Source organism: Pleurodeles waltl, chromosome 4_1 (genome assembly GCF_031143425.1).
Source record: "Pleurodeles waltl isolate 20211129_DDA chromosome 4_1, aPleWal1.hap1.20221129, whole genome shotgun sequence".
In the NCBI taxonomy this organism is placed as follows: domain Eukaryota; kingdom Metazoa; phylum Chordata; class Amphibia; order Caudata; family Salamandridae; genus Pleurodeles; species Pleurodeles waltl.
In genome coordinates, this window is record NC_090442.1 from 1,009,628,255 (window position 1) to 1,009,646,159 (window position 17,905).

The following is a 17,905-nucleotide window of genomic DNA, read 5'->3' on the forward strand; positions in this document are numbered from 1 at the left end:
GGAGTTGGTTCTAGAGCAGGAGAAGGGTCAGAAATGTTATTCAAGGTATTTCCTGATTCCCAAGAAGGATGGGCGATTGAGGCCCATCCTGTATCTGAGGATTTTGAATTGGTTCCTCAAACAGGAGAAGCTCAAAATGGTGACCCTAGCACAGGTGCTTCTTGCGTTGAACAATGAAGACGGGATGGTGCCTGTTGACTTGCAGGATGCTTATTTTCATGTCCTCATTCTGAAGTCGCACAGGAAGTAACTACCAGTTTGCGGTCCTTCCTTTTGTCTTACTTCCGAACCTAGAGTCTTCACGAAGGTGATGGCAGTGGTTGCAGCGGACCTCAGAAGGAAGGGAATATCTGTATTCCCTTACCTGAATGATTTGCTGATCAAAGCCAGGTCCTCAGGGCTCGTGCTGCATCACTTGCAAGTGACAACTCAGTTGTTGTTCATCCTGGGCTTTACGGTAAATGTGCCCAAATCTCACCCGGAGCCCTCCCAGTGCCTCCTGTTCATAGGGGCAGTACTGGACACAACATGAATCGGGCCTGCCCTCCTCCTCAGAGGATTCAGGACATTCAGGCGTTGATTCCAATGATTCAGAATGGAGCGGCTGTTCCAGTCCTCAAGGTCCTACGTCTGCTCTGTCTGTTTACTTCCTGCATTCTGTTGGTCACTCATGCACATTGGCACATGAGGGCTCTCCAGTGGTGCCTCCGCAAGCAGTGGTTTCAACACAAAGGGGATCTCGAGGAGTCGATAATGATCTGCAGTGGATCTACGATGGTGGGCTGTGGACGGCAACCTTTTCCAAGGAAGGCTGTTTTGTCTCCCACCTCCGGTGGCCACGGTCATAACAGATGCTTCCACTCTACGGTGGGGAGTTTATCTGGGGGACCTGGAGATCAAAGGTCATTGGTCTCCAGTGGAACAGATGTTTCACATCATCTGTTAGAATTACGGGCAATACGTCTAGCTCTCAAGGCTTTCCTCCCGTCCCTTTGCGGTCAGTCAGTTCAGGTCTTGACGGACAACACTACCGCGATGTGGTACATCAACAAGCAGGGAGGAGTAGGGTCGTATCTTCTCTGCAGAGAGGCTCTGCAGCTCTGGACCTGGGCACAGGACCATCAGATTTGCAAAGTAGCAAACCATCTTGCCGGAGTTCTCAATGTGCGTGCGGACGGTCTCAGTCAGCATTTCTCGGCCGACATGAGTGGTGTCTCCATCCAGACCTGGTTCTTCACATCTTCTGGATGTGGGGATTTCCAAAGATATGGAAGATATGAGTTTGCCCCTCAGAAGAACGCACAGTGCCTATCGTTATGCAGCCTCCAGTATCCGGTGCAGGGGGCATTGGGGGACACGTTTCAGATGTCTTGGTGCGACCAGTTGCTTTATGCGTTTCCCCCCATACCTTTGATTCCTCGAATTCTGAGGAAGATTCGCCAAAATCGGCTCAAGTCATTTTAATAGCCCCAGATTGGCCAACAAGGGTGTGGTACACAGACCTTCTCCAACTCTCACTGTGCCTACTGCTCCGTCTTCCTTACAGGGTAGACCTGGCAGGTTCTACACCCCCACCTCCAGAGCCTGCGCCTACATGCCTGGAGATTGAACGGGGCAATCTGAGATACTCCAACAAGGCCACGTGTGATTCAAGTACATTTATTTCCATCATGGAAAGTGCAAGAACATTTTTTCTGGAAGTAATTTACATGCAGTAGTTCTTTCCCAACATGGGAGTGCACGGGAGTAATTTTGAAAGTTGCAAGAGAACTTGCAACTTTCAAAATTACTCCCAGGTTGGGAATGAACTACTGCATGTGAATTACTTCCAGAAACACATTTCTTGCACTTTCCTTGATGGAAATAAATGTACTTGAATCACACGTGGCCTTGATGAATTACCTACTGCTTGCAACCTGCAATATGCAAATCTAATTCTCTAATGTTTATTAAGTGGGTTCTCGATTCTAGCTATTATTGACTCTTGTTTTCTTAGGGGACCATTGGTCCATACCCCTACCTGAGTTCCCACTCACAAATTTGTAAACCTCTTTTGGGCATTTCCTCAGGAAGGAAATTTGGACCTTCCTCGTTTATGGTTAAGACACTCCACCAAGACTGTCTATGCCAACAGATGGCCAAAATGTGTTACTTGGTGTGGAGAGGTCCATTTGTCTGATATTTTGCCTTTTGCCGTTTCCTTGGCACAGAAGGGTTGTGCAGTTGCAACGGTGAAGTGTTATTTGTCAGCGCTGTCTACCTTTCTTTGCCTTCCTGATCAGCCTTCCTTGTTTAAGTCTCCTATAGTTATTAGGTTCCTTGAAAGCTTGACTAACAAGTTTCCTCCCTCTCCGTTTGTCATGCCTCAGTGGGATTTGAATTTGGTTCTGACTTTTTTGATGGGTTCACTTTTTGAGCCTGTGCATTCTTGCCCGTTGAGGCTTTTAGTTTTAAAAACAGTTTTCCTAATGTCTATCACGTCAACTAGACGTGTGAGTGAGCTTCAGGCTCTTATTGTGAAACATCCTTTTACAACCTTTCATGCTGACAAGGTGGTGCTGAGAACAAGGGCGGCTTTCCTTCCTAAAGTGGACACTCCCTTTCATATGGGTCAATCTATAACACTCTCGTCCTTTTACCCTCCTCCTCATTCATTGAAGAAGGAAGAAAGACTTCATCGCTTGGATCCAAGAAGGTCTCTGAGTTTCTACATCAAGAGGACAAGAGACTTTAGAGTGGATGATAAACTTTTTGTTGAATATGTGGGCAAGATGAAGGGTGGGTCATTCTTTGCATAAAGATTTGTTATTCGCTAGCAAAGAAGGTTCCTCCTGAAGGTATTAGGGCCCATTCCACCAGGGCTAAGTCTGCCACGTCGGCCTTGGCTAGAGGTGTCCCAGTTGTTGAAATTTGTAAGGCCGCAACTTGGGCTTCCCTCCACACTTTCGCGAAGCATTATTCAGAAGTTAGGAGGACAGCTATTTTGCATGTTCTGTTTTGCAGGATTTCTTGGTTTGACCAGTCAGGCACCCACTTCCAAGTGCGGGACTGCTTTGGGATTCTGTTCATAAGGTGAGGAATCCACAGGTAGTTGAACCCATCAGAAGAACAAGTTACTTACCTTCGGTAATGCTTTTTCTGGTGGATACTGAAGCTACCTGTGGATTCCTCACCTTATGAATTCTCCCAATGCACCAGCATTCAACAGAAAAATCGACTCAAATGTCAGGATAGTGCTGGGCACACCCAGGAAATTACGTAAAGGGCGTGGCAGGCTGCATACTAGGAAGTGTAAGAATTTTTCACTTTCACTTATTAATCAATCAGTCATCATTTGTAAAGTGCACACTGTCTCACCCTAGGGGTATCTGGGCACTGAGGATGCTGTGTCTGCATTCAAAAGCCAGGTCGTGAGTTGCTTTCGGAAGACTGCCAGGGTGAGTGATGTTCAGAGGTGGAGGGCGAGGTTATTCCAGGCTTTGGCGGCAATGAAAGAGAAAGCGTGGCCCCCGCTGCGGGTGTGATGGCTGCAGGAGACTTGTGCGAGGGCGAGTAAGAGGAGCCCAGTTGTCTCGAGGGAAGATGGAAGTTCAGGCGGTGGTTGGTGTAGGACAGTCCAAGTTTGTGGAGGGCTTTGTAGGCGTGTGTGTCTTAAACTGAAATCTTTTCTGGACAGGGAGCCAGTGGAGTTTCTTGAGGTGAGGAGTGATGTGGGTGTGCTTGGGGAGGTCCAGGATGAGTCTGGCTGCCATCCACGTTCTGTATTATCTGGAGTCACCTGAGGAGCTGGGAGGGGATACCAGTGTTTAGCAAGTTGCTGTAGCCGAGGCGGCTGGTCACAAGGGCTTGTGCGATGATCTTTCTGGTGTTTACTGGGATACATCTGAATATCTTACGGAGCATGCAGAGGGTGTGGTAACAGGAGGAGGCAACTGCATTGACTTGTTTCATGGAGAGTTGGCTGTCCAAGATTATGCTGAGGTTATGAGCATCGTCAGTCGGTGTGAGATTGGGTCCGAGTTCTTCCAGCCACCACCTGTGATCCCAGACTGAGGGGTTCTTTCCAAAGGTCAGTACCTCTGTTTGTCAGAGTTGAATTTGAGGCAGCTGTCTCTCATCCAGTCGGCTACGTCAGTCATGGTGTTGCGTAAGTTGGTTTTGGCGTTCGAGGGGTCTTTGGTATGCGTGAGGATGAGCTGAGATTCGTCAGCGTAGGAGATGATGTTAAGTCCATGGGCTCTGATGATGTCCGCAAAGGGGGTCATGTAGATTTTGAATGTCCGTAGGCTGAGCGATGATCCTTGTGTGACGCTGCATATGATGTTCTTGGGAATGGAGGAGAACGGAGCTAGGAAGACACTCTGGGTGCGTCTTGAGAGGAATGAGGTTATCCACTTGAGGGTGTGTTGTTGAATGCGATGTTGTGGAGTCTGTCGATGAGGATTTGGTGGGCGACGGTGCTGAATGCTGCACACAGGTCATGGAGAATCAGGGCCACTGTTTGTCCCTGATCGAGGAGAGTTCTGAGGTAATCTGTTGCGGCGATGAGCGCGGTCTCGGGGCTCTAGTTGGCCCGGAAACCTGATTTTGATGCGTTGAGTAGGTGCTTCTGTTCTAGGTAGTCTGTGAGCTGTCGGTTGATGGCCTTCTCGGTACTTTGGCTGGGTATGCGAACAGGGAGATTGGCCGGTAGTTCTTGAGGCCGGCTGAGGGCTACTTTAGGAGGGGTCTGATGTCTGCGTGCTCCCATCTGTCTGGGAAGGATGCCATGGAGATGGACACGTTGAGGAGGTTGGTTAGTTCAGTGCTAATTATGTTGGATCTGAGGTTGAAGAGACTGTGGAGGCAAGGGTCAATGGGTGCCCCGGAGTGGATGGAAGACATGATTGTAGCGGTGGTCAGGACGTCGAGCGAGGACCAGGTAAGTTAAGGCTGGACTGGTATTCACTGGTTGGATGAGGTTGTCGTCTCTGAACGTAGTGGGTTGAGTTAAAATTGTTGTAGCTAGTGGCAATCTTGTTGTGGAAGTAGTCGTATAGTGAGTCGCAGAGTTGTTGGGAGGGGTGTACTGTGTTTTCTGTGGCAGTTGGGTTGGAGAATTCCTTGATGATCTTGAATAGTTCCTTGGTGTGGTTGTTTGAGGCGTCAGTGCAGTCGGTGATGGCTGTCTCCTTGATTTGCTGGTGCTAGTCGTTGTGTGTTGTTTTGTGTGCGGCTCTGTTGGAGATGTGCTATCGCTTCTCGAGTAGAAGACAGTTACTCTTGGTGGTTCTGAGCTCTGGGGTGACTCAACTTGACGTTCTGTTGGCTATTGCTGGTTTCATATGGGGTAACTTCGTCGGCGCACTTGCTGATCCAGGCTGAGAAGTTGTGGACATCCTGGTCGAGGTTGGTTGACATGTCGGGTTGTGTGGTGCTGAGTGCCTGCGTCCATTGGCTCTCAGTTACTTTTCCCAAGCTGCAGTGGGTGGCGCTTCGGACTTACTGTCTTAGTTTGTGCTTGCAATTGCTGTGTTGCTGTACACTTCCCCAGGGGGCTGTTCTGTGGGTTGTCAGTTGTTGTTTACATTGAACACACATAGATTTAAAAGCATTCCCTGATTTAACATATATACTAACCAGGGAATGATTAAAAAAGGTGGTAAACCTGCACAGGCAATGGCTAAGGAGGAAATATATGTTCAATCTCCATATATTGTTATGCATGCTGCATTTTGCAGCACATGTAGACAGATGAAAATACCTCTGGCTGTGTGTTTATGTTGAGGAAAGTGGTCTTTCTGGGACAAAATAAAATCTGCTAACAAGGCATAATCCCTTTCACCATGTTGCAAGGTAGCATGCATTGCCGATAGTCTGTATTTTGTGCACCAGTGCCTTGAAAAGTCTGATATGGTCCTTACAATTTTACATTGGTTGTATACCTGTCCTTTCCCATTGCAAGACAACTTTGGTCTGCCTAGGGCCATTGGATTTCCCCTTGTGTCATGGTGCAAGGAGGCCAGAGATGATGATGCTCAACTGTACAGAAGACATTAATGCTTGATGCATGTTTCAGGCTTATGATGTTTAGATCTATATGAGCTTCAGGACCCAGCCAGTTCACCCATGGAAGGTGACTAGCTGCATGTCTTTTGAATATTTGAAATCACTGGGATGTCATAGTATTTATAATGGAATTTAAACTGTGTGTAGCTGCACTATTTACTATGCATTGTTCAAATCTTTGTCTTGTAGGTGGACATTTCCCATTCACCCAGGAGAAGTTGACACATTCTGTGATCCCAGTGCATCCAGTAAATGTAAAGAGTAAATGGTTGTCGCTCTCTGAGGTCTGTGTGCGGTCCATGATAGTTGTATCGTGATCTGTATGGGGAAGTATTAATCACCTGAAAATAAGTTACAGTCACTGTGCCAACACAACTGAACTTGTCCACAGGATAATGTTGAACTGACAAAAATGCATTTCAGTGTGCATGTAGGGGCAATGTATGCAGGCCCACAGGATTCATGCATCTATTCCAGATGTGGTAATGTTTGCATATCTACAGTTTTGATGCATTTGGCACATGAACCATTATCTGGTGCTAAATCTGCAGATGTTCAATACAACTAAAGTTTGTTGACCAACAGATGGCAAACATAACACATAGGCCCTCATTACGAGTCTGGCGTTCTCATAACCGCCAGACTCACTGGTGGTACCGCCATATTACGACCATGGCAGACCACTGACGACCATGGCGCCACGGTTGGACCACGGACACCAACAGTGGTTGTAATCCACCAGGGGAGTGCTAATCCACCAGGGGAGCGCTGGAAGCAGCACTGCCCTGCAGATTACGAGTCCCCATACTGCCAGCCTTTCCATTGCAGATTACACCACCATGGAAAGGCTGGCAGAATGGCGGGGCATTGGGGGGCCCCTGTACTGCCCATGCACTGTCAAAGGCAGTGCAGGGGCCTCTATGCACACTCCCGTCGCACATCAATTACGGGCAGTGGAATGCGCAACGGGTGCTGCTGCACCCGCCGCACCGCCACATTGGCGCCAGCTCCATTAGGAGCCGGCATCAAGGTTAAGGCCCTGTTCACCGCAGGGCTGGCTGTCGGAAACGCTGTTTCCACTGGCTGGCCCTGCATGAACTCTTAATAGGGCCAACAGTGTTCAGGCGGCCTGTTGGTGGAACGAGTTTGGCAGGCAGCCTCCGCCGCCCGCAAAACTCGTAATGAGCCCCATAATGTTTCAGCAAAGTAAAGTTAGCTAGGCTAAGCTTTTCAGGACATGGTTTTGTTGCCTGTGTCTATATTTGAGTCGGCACCTTGTGCTGATGAGGTGGAACACATTTCCCAGACAGTATTACCAAAGGTAAACTTGACGGTAGCATGAAATTGATGTTTTAGAAAATGTGTACCAATATGCCAGATATATTGCTTCATCTTGCAACATACTATGCTGATTCGTGCTGTACATGTTTAAACTCTCCTGTTGCATTATGTCTGTTTGAATGGATATAGGTGTGGGTAAAGATTTCTGCTGATCAGCACTTAAAATGTTTGGTGACACATACAGGTCTCTGTAGCTGTCAAATCAAAAGCAAAATCGTTAAATCATTTAGGACAGTGTTAGCAGGGTAGCCATCACATTCCAACCAAGTTTCATATGAGAGATGTTGTGAATGTTGTTGTGATAAGGCAGAGTTTTCTAAATCATAGATTTGACCCTTGACAGAGAACAAATGACACCTCAACCTGTGTTTCTGTAAGGGAGCCTCATGCACATTGTGAGTGTGAATGTCCTCATGGCAGGGTTCAGGTGATATGGCTTTGCAGGTCTAAAGTGGATGTCAGCCTTCATATCTCAGTACAGTATGTATATTTTGGTGCACATTGTGCAGATGTCATTGCTGTTAAACCTATGGAGTGCCAGCGCCTCAGTACATAGATACAGTCTCATTGACATGGTGTGGCCAGCTGGATAAACACACTAGTATGCACATGGATTGACATTGAAATGCTAAAGTCATGCCCCGGGGGCGTGGTCTGGCTGCCGGATTGAATGGCCCCCTGACTGAGGAGCTCCGTGTGCCGGGCTGGGTTGAAGCCTATGGAGGGGGCGCCATCCTCCGCTACGACCCTCCCCCGCTGCTCTATGGACCCTTAGGGAGGCATCGGGATTGAAAGCTGCGAGGACCCGCAATGCACAATGGCCATAACTGCCGCTGTTAGGAAACGACCGGGTGTGGCCTAACAAGCCGTGACCTCGAGTGTAGAGAAGGACAGAGGGCGTGAGCGGTAGCAGTGGAGACCAGGAGCGTCTTACTTTGGTCATGTAAGTCAGCTCGCGACCTGCTCCCCTAACAGAGAACAGGAGAAAGAGGTGAGGGCGGCATGCCCTCCCCCTCCGTGCAGCAGATTATCAGCCTGCCCAGCACACAGCGGTGCACTGCGGCTCGACAGCAGAGCCCCATAGGAGTCTTACAACGTAATGGGCAGACACAATTGCCATTAATCAGCAAGGTGAGGCATACTGGGCCCCTCCCAAGGAAAACTGGCCCTGGCGTTCCAGTTATAGGGGCCCATCTTGAGGCTGGGTAGGAGCACCTCTGGAACATATGCAGGAGGGGGCAGCACTATTCTACGCAGAGTTTCCTAGGCAGAAACAGGCACCTTACTCAGAAGACTCGACAGAGAGATCTTCGTTTGGGCGACGTGGCTGACTATTCCAGTGGAGCACTACGAAAGGTGGGGCCACTTACCTGTCTACAACGGCACAGCAACTGAGATCCCAATTAGTCAGCCCCACCTGGACTTCACCCCCGCATTAGTTTGACAATCTGAGGTGGACCTAGATCTAGTATGATCTGACTCCAGCAGTCCCGGAGACGGGGTTTATTACCACTCAGATCGTCTATATGAGAAGGAGAATACGCAACCTTGTATTAGGAGCCACTCACACAGTTGTGTGGCCCACTTACCATGTGTGAAAACCTTCCTCCAGACCCAACCTGCTTTGATTGATCCTTTACAATGGCTACAGCACCGGTAGCCTTGCAGGCAACGCTACGGACATTGCAAAGCAGGTACGGGGGACAGTCACGTTTTTACCAGGTAATTCATCTCTAGGATCTTCGCCACCCTGGTGCACTGCCAAACGGGAAGTCTTCCGGCAAACATTCACGTCAGCTGTTGTTCTCCGAGGCCATTGCACAACCAAAAAACATGGCAGCGCAGACGGCCCCTCCATGTTCTGCATCCCCGCCAGCTGACCTCCCAGCGTTAGAGGCGACAGACCGCATATTGCAAGAGATCACCGCGGTGGGCTGTCGTCTGGAGGCGATGGATTAAAAAATAACACACCTGACTGTGGCCTCCTCCTCCATTCAGGGTGACATCGCTGGCTTCCGGGAGACAGTAAATGACTTGGACCAAAGTCTCACAAATGTGGAGGGCCAGGTACCGTCACTGCCCGATCAAGAGGCACAGCTGCGGTCACTACGGGCAAAGGTCATCGACTTGGAGGACAGGAGTCGCAGAGATAACGTACGCTTTTTCGGTATCCTGGAACACAAGGAGGGCTCTGATATCAAAACTTTTCTCAAAACCCCCCTGCCCGAACTTACAGGTTTGGAGTTCTCGCCACCATTGGAGTTCCAAAGAGTCCACAGGATTGGCCCTTCACACAAAGCGACCTCTGACAAGCCCCTTCCTATCATCGCATGTTTTCTGCGCCATGAGCAGGCTCGCCAGATCATCTCAGCAGCCAAATCACAAGGCCCGTTCTCCCTAGAGGGACACGAGATTAGGGTGGCGGCGGATTTCTCCAGACTATCAAATGAAAAGCAGAAGGCATTTTTGGCCCTTCGCCTGCAACTCAGGAACCTGGATGTTAAATATGGCCTTTTTGAACCGGCTCGCATGTGGATTACATATAACGGCAAATCCAGAGAGTTCATTGAATTTACAGATCTCAGCTCCTTCCTGAACAGCCTTGCCCCACACCCCATGGACACTGCCTCTGTGCATCCAGATTTTGACTCCCTCCCTTCTGAGGATCTCTTCGCTGCTCCACCCCCGCTGTCTCAACTTTAGCGCCCAACCTTGCAAAAGAGAGGCTGAATCTACGATTGCCAGCGTAAATCACAGGACAGTCGTGACCATGTCCTTCAAGCAGTGATTGATCACACTCAGGACCATGGCAGAGACAGGTCCCGTTCCCCCTTGAAACCAACTATCGAAGAGCACTAATGATTCTGGATCACAGGGTGCCTGGAGGACTTCTCGTTCTATACTCAGCACCAGGTTCTTCCCCGTCGGACAGCTAAGTGTCAAATTAAACTATTATTATAGTTGCCTCCCTCTCCGATGGGAGGGGGTTTGGGAGGGATCTAGGCCGCTGTTAAGTCTTCATGTCAGTGATATGTCTGAGGTGATTTTCTCCTGCTTTTGGACCTGCTACGAGACTAGCTTCATTACCAACACTTTGCTGCCTTGGGGGTAGAATTACAGTCGGAAACATGGAAGCAGCAGTGGCTACAAAAGTTCTGTTAAAGTAATATTGCATATGTTGCCTGATACAGTCGATATAGAGTTATTTATTTAATGTTATCGTTTTCCATCTGTCATCGACTACCCTATGCGTATCATGCGACTGACCTCTGGTTGTGGGTTATGACACTACTGCCAGACGCCGTTAGCTCCTTCTTTCCTGCACTATCCCACCTGAGTTTTCTATTGTATCTCCCTGATGTATTGTAGCCGCGGACATCTCCCCTTCTCCAGGAGACGAGTTCCCAATGACCCTTCAGCATTCTCCACGTCCCGGCTAAGGGAGAGGTTAGTCCACCCCTTATAAATCATTTATTCCCACTCACCAACTTAGATAGATGTTCAGTGAGCATGCGTCGTGGGATTTTGGTTCTCACTCCGTGCTCTCCTGGGGCCATCACTCTCTTCCTAGATATTCCCTAGGCCGCGTTACACTGCTACTCCCCTGCTTGTAGCCCCTGACCATGGCGGTCTTACATTTGCGGATCTCTGAAGCGGACTCCGATGACGATGTTGGCCCTAGACTGAGATTGAGGTAGCATAGTCCTCACCCTCTTTATGTGTTCAGCAGGGTGCTACCTGTCTAGGTGGCTGGCCAGATTACACTCTCCTCCACCACACCTCTTTGTAATACCTCATTTTTCACATTTCATACTACATATTTAAAATATTTAATATTTCATATGTCATATTTTGTTATGTTCCGCCTTCTCATGTTTCATATTTGAAGCTCTAGGCGCCCCACGCCTTACCGCTCAACATTACCTCCCAACAATGCTTCTTAGTGGACCTATCAGACAGTGTGTAAACTATCAGGCCCCCCCCTCCCTCCACCCCTTCGGCGCCCGCCCTGCGCGTGGGTATTTAAACAGGTTCTGACCCGCAGTTTAACAGGGCTTCCGTGGCGAAATACTTCTTGTTCACTGTCATTTTCACTCTTTTCTCATTTCCCTATATTCATTTATCCTCTTTCTTCGCTCTTCACACCCCTCTTCTCTCTTCTGAGCTTATCCGATTGTTCACTCTTTCCCCTTCGTCTTGGTGCTTTTTATCTCTCTCTGTCTTTTTTCCCTGCTCCCCTCACGTTTCTCCCTTCTCCCTGCCTTGCTCCTTCGTCTGCTCGACTTTCTTATCTCCAGTGACCGAGGGTTTCACCCACACCTTCCTCCCTCTCTCTATTTGCTTTTTCCTAGTTCACGCGTGCTTCACTACTCCTAGCACCTTTTTTCATTCCCTGTATCAGCAAACACATAACCCCTCGCTTCCCTTCGAATAGGTTTTCACTACACCCAATAATGGGGTCGACGACCCCGCTCACGGTCATGTCTTGGAACGTACACAGTATGACGCACTATATTAAGCGTCAGAAGGTTCTATCTTAACTCTGCTTTAAAAAAAACGACATTGCCCAACTACAGGAAACACATCTCTCACCATCAGAGTCAGGAAAACTCTGTAGAGAATGGGTGGGAAATGTAATTTTCAGCGGAACACCATCTGTACACAGTGGGATGCAGGGCTTAGGGCGGAGATGTGGAGTGGCGATACTTATTCGTCGATCTCTACAGTTCAAGTTTCTTAAGACATGGTGCGACCCGGAAGGGCGCTACGTCCTCACCAAGCTCACCAAAGGCTCTTCTACAATCTGTATTGGTTCCATTTATGCTCCCACAGGCTCCCAACGTTCCTTTTTCCTCTCTCTTAATCAACTATTGACACAGATTGGCGCCTCCCAATATATACTGGGTAGGGATTGGAACATTGTGCAGGACGCCATCCTGGATCGCTCAAGTGGTCTCGATGTGGGCAACAACGCGGACTGGGCCCTACTATGTGACGTCCTATCAGACCAAGGTCTGTTGGACCACTGGCGCCTATCCCATCCTTCCGACCGAGAATACACTTTTGTTTCCTCGGCCCACAGGACTCTATCTCGGCTAGACAATTTTTTGATCAACCATCGGTTATTACAGTCGATTCGAATTTCCGAAATTCTTCCAGCTGCTCTGTCTGATCATTCCCCGGTTTTATTGGCCCTGGAGCTAGGGATGGCCTCACCTGTTCGTAAGCCTTGGCGTCTTCCAAATCCCAGATACCGAACCCCGAAGGGAAAGGCACAACTTAAATCACACGTGGCCACATATCTTCAGAATAATAAGGGCTCGGTCTCCTCGCCCCAGCTTATATGGGTGGCAGCAAAGGCAACGATTAGAGGACAGCTCATGAGAGATGCGGCCATCTCCAATGCTCGAAGGAGGGATCAACAGCAAACTAGAGGATTGTATTGCCCAGGCCACCCGGGAGTACACACACTCCGTCCATCCGTCGCCACCTGGAACTAGCCAAAATGGAGCTCAACTTCCTTTATACCTCGCAGACGGAATATGCCTTACAGCGGATGAAAGGTCGCCACTATGAACAAGGAGAGAAGGCGGGTCGCCTATTGGCCACTCAACTCCATCAAAGGGAGGCAGCATTGGACAAACCAGCTTTACGCAGTCACAATGACACTTTTATTACGCACCCTCAGGCAATCGCGGATGAGTTTGGCCGCTTTTACCAAGCCTTGTACACCCCAGAAACAACCGAGGACACTGACCGCTTGGACGCCTTCCTTGTGAGGGCGATTATACCATGCCTTTCGGCTGAGGGTAGAGCACTCTCTCTTGGAGGGTGTCATCAGCAAGGAGGAGATACAACAGGCGATAGCCAACCTACCATATCATAAAGCACCTGGGGAGGATGGGTTCACGTCCAAATTCTATAAATGGACGGGAGCAGATACCGTAGATGCCTTATATGAGGCATTCCAGGGGGCTGACCAGACAGGTTCCTTACACCCTCTCTCCAACAAAGCCTCCATCACAGTTTTACCCAAGCCAGGTAAGGACCCTCTTCTATATGGAAGTTACCGTCCCATATCGCTCCTCAATGGAGATGTAAAGGTCCTGGCAGGGATATTGGCATCTCGCCTCAAGAAGGTCATCCCCTCTCTGGTTCACCATACTCAGGTGGGTTTCGTACCGGGCCGATCATCAAGAAATCACCTCCGCACACTACTTCATACTATCTAGACAGCGCGGGACTCGCAACAGGAAGCCCTCGCTCTCTCACTGGACGCCGAGAAGGCGTATGATCGAATAGAATGGTGGTACCTCTTTGAAATACTAAAACGTTTTGGCCTAGGGACTAGTTTTATCAACAGAGTGTGTTTACTGTATGACTCCCCGATGGCCCAGGTAAACTGTAGAGGGTTTCTATCGGACATCTTCTCGGTCAACAGGGGGGGACACAGGGCTGCCCCCTATCCCCATTATTGTTCCTATTGGCTGTGGAACCCTTAGCAGCGGCTATTCTCAGCTCCAATCGTATATCTGGAATTTCGGTCCCGGGCGGCAGTTACGTTATTTACTTATACGCGGATGATATTTTACTTACTCTCGCTGACCTGTCCAACTCTCTCCCAGCCCTCAGAGAGATCCCTACAGAATTTGAACATCTTTCGGGCTGTTGAATTACCTGGGATAAGAGTGAGGCGGTACCATTATCTCCTGTAACAGTAAGCGCTTCAGTCCAGGGACTCCAGGTCAAATGGAAACAGTCCCGTCTTACTTACCTGGGCATTGACATTAATAAAAGTTTGGATAAAATGGTGCCTGACAATTTGGGCCCATTGCTTTGCAGTATGGAACGGACCCATTTAGGCCTTTCTATGTGGGGCAGAGCGCAGGCGGTACGAATGGTGACCTTACTGAGAATTCTATAAGTCTTGGGCATGCTGCCCTTGCAAATACCCTTATCTCTCCTCTGAGAGATAGACCGTTGTATCCGAGCTTTCGCCTTGGGGTCCGTACGTCCACGGTTACCAAGATCCGCTTTGCTAGCCAGGCACGAGTCTGGGGGTCTGAGTCTTCCCTCAGTTGAACACTACACTTCTGCATTGCATCTCTCGCAAATGTCTTTTTACTTCCAGGAGTAAGGGACCCGCTGCTCTGGGTGGAAGTAGAACGGGCACTTTCGCGTTCCTCATCAGGTCTCCAGATACTCCATGATGCAGGTACGATATACCAGCGAACCACCAATCCTATGATTGGAGCCACGCGAAATGCATGGTGGCAGGTACACCGATCATTAAAAGTGGACCCCCACATACATGACAGGGCCCCAATATGGGGCAATAAAAGTTTTCAGATTGGGGGAAAGACTATTTTTTGGAGGGAGTGGTGTTTGAAAGGTCTCACACGGGTGGATCAGTTCATAACGGGGGACAGATGGAAGTCGTTCTCAGAGCTCAGAGAGGAATTCGATCTTCCTTGAACATTACTTGTGGCGCTTCATACACCTTAGACATTGCCTGATGAGACGTCTAGGGAACCCCCCTCCCTCCCAGCGACTTATGCAATCCCCGATACTCCAGTATCTGGAAACCTGGGATCAATTGAAGGGGGCAGTATCTGGACTGCAGGCATTGTTAAACCGACATCTCTTCTCACTCCCCCTCCTTAATTCCCTCAAGAATAAGTGGCAGGCACGCTTACAGATCAACTACGAACTAGAGGATTGGGCAGACTTAATCGAGGCCAGAGACCGTGGTGCCCGAGAGGCCCGCTTGAAATTCTGTCTTTTTAAAACATTGCATGATTGGTACTGGACTTCCCAGAAACTGCGTACTGCAGGATTACTATCTCACGTCTCCTGCTGGAGATGCCCGCACGCCCGTTGTGATTTGCCCCATATTTTACATGATTGCCCGGCCATTCAGCCTTTTTGACGGTCGGTGGGGTACACCCTTAGAGAAGCATTACCCTTGCCGTCTTCCCTCACCCCTTCCCTTCTACTGCTGCATGATACTGGAGGGCTCTATGATCTCTCCCGACCGCAATGTCGTTTATTGCACACCGCACTGGCCACAGCAAAAGTATGTATCCTCAGAAATTAGCATGCAGCAACTGCCCCCTCTCATGAGGAATGGATCACTGCAATGTACCAGGCAGCCTCCCACGAACAACTCATATATGACCTACAAGATAGAGCAGACATGTTTTTACAAACGTGGTCACCCTTTCTCTCTGGGTCAGTGAGCTGAGTATTTCCTATGAGATGTCGCAACATAACTGACCGGATGGGACTCCGCTTCTCTGATCCGTTTGCTATTACTCATCAGTGCTTTCTCCCCCTTTCGGTTCTGTGTCGGCCCCTGTTGAATGCAAGCCTGCGCCCTATCAAGAATGCACTGATCACTTATCCCTATTTTTTTCTTTCCCCTTCCCCTTCCCCTCTTTATCTCTCCATCCCCTATGCTATCTTTGCTATTTTCATTATCTATTCTTTCCCATGTCCTCACCGTTCCTCCTCTCCTATGTCCTTTGTTCTGTCCCTCTCCCCCATTTGTGTAGTTCCTCCCCCCTCGGTCACTACAACCACTACCATTACTATTATCATTCTCAATTTCTTTCTCATTCACTTTCGTCTTTGCCCCCTTTCTTCTTATTCTCACTCTCTCTCGCTCGTCCTATCACTCCCTCCCCATTCCAAGGGAAGGATATTGTCCTTCCTTGCAATCCACCTGGGACACGTTCTCTGCCCTTAGCTTGTATTTTTTGGCTGGAGGTCCCACAGAGTTGTCTTTTCTCCATAACTTGTCATCCTCCTATAACATCCTAATGCTCCATGTTCCTTTCGGTTACCTAGTGAAGGGGTGACTGGAGATGGCAGGCTTGTTATATTCGTTGGGAACACCTATGTCCATGTCCTTTATTGGGGCCAGAGGCGGAGCAATGAGAGAATGTTGCTAATTTAGAATATGTGACAGAACAACTAGGTCCTAAACAACTATAGCCTAAACCACTACTGCTAAACAACTAAAACGTCTCTACAACTAAGTACTGAACAACTACTGTCTAAACAACAATTGTGCCTGAATAACAATTGCCTGAACAACTAATATATATATATATTCTAAACAACTAATAAACCATAAAAAAAACAAAAAGAAAACCTTACCTTAAAATTAGTTGTTCAGGCAATTGTTATCCAGGCACAATTGTTGTTTAGACAGTAGTTGTTCAGTACTTAGTTGTAGAGACTTTTTAGTTGTTTAGCAGTAGTGGTTCAGGCAAGTAGTGGTTTAGACCTAGTTGTTCAGGATGTTTCCCGCTAATTTATTATGTTAGAATTACGATACTGTACTACTGTTACACCATTGTGTTATTAAGTTCTTGCTTTATTGTTTAAGTGTATTAGGGTAAAGTATTAGTGTATTCTTGTACTACTGTGCTATGATTATTTTCTCTATTATATTTTAATAGTACTTGTATGCCTTGGACGTAGATACTCTTCTAATTTGCTTGTTATCTTTATTTGTGTGATTACACCAGACTTTCAGATGTATAAGGTACACAAGTCTTGAAGGCTTGTTGTCTGCTTTTTGTATATTGTTTTGGATTATGAAAATAAAAAAGTACAACACAAAAAATAAAGTCATGCCCCATATATCCCCCTATGTGCCATTTCTAGAACCCATTCATACAGTGCAAGTTGTAAAGTAATGTTGCTGCACTGTGTAAAAGTTCACATGGAAGAATGCACAGTAGTGAGAGCAACATGGCGCTTGTGTAATCGCGAGGCTCGCGAAGCCCCGCCCACCTGGAACCCGCGACCACAGTCGGAGCCGCGCTCACGGCCGAGCACCATCGGCTACAGAGACCGGGGGACGGGACCCCCCCCGGTAACCTCCAGCACGCTGTCGGAGGTTCCCGCAGTGAGGATTACGGCAGCGGCGGCAGACAAAGGGGCGCTGAGTGCCCCGTGTATGGAGAAGCCGCCTCGGAGCAGAGTGGCTCGAGCCCCCTATCGCGCGCTGGCCTTCTATGAGGCTGGATGCTGTGATGGCCTCTAAGATCTGGGGCTTGGCTTAAAAAAAAAAAAAGAAGAGAAACGCAGCGAGGGGGGGTGAGCTCCATAGAATACCACTCGCCTACACCCAGGTAAGAAGAGGGTGTGAGTGGACTGTGACATTGATGCTGGATCAAGTACTGAAGTATTAGGCAGCTACCAAGCACCTGGCTGACGACAAGGAAAAGCCTCTTGAGGGCATGCACTACAAGCAACCCGCCCCCTTATCCAAAGAATAAAGGAGGACAGAGAACACTAAAAAAAAAATATTTAATGGTGCTGCAGACTATTGGCTACAATATCATAATTGAAATTCAAGCAGTTTGAAACAGTTTTTTCTTTAAAGGGGGAAAGTTAAGTCACCCAGTAATTGAATTAAGAGGCATCACTACTCAGTAGGTGAAACTACTATCTGCCGTTACTATAAGAGGTCCTTATACCGGTGAGAGTAGAGAACGAACTA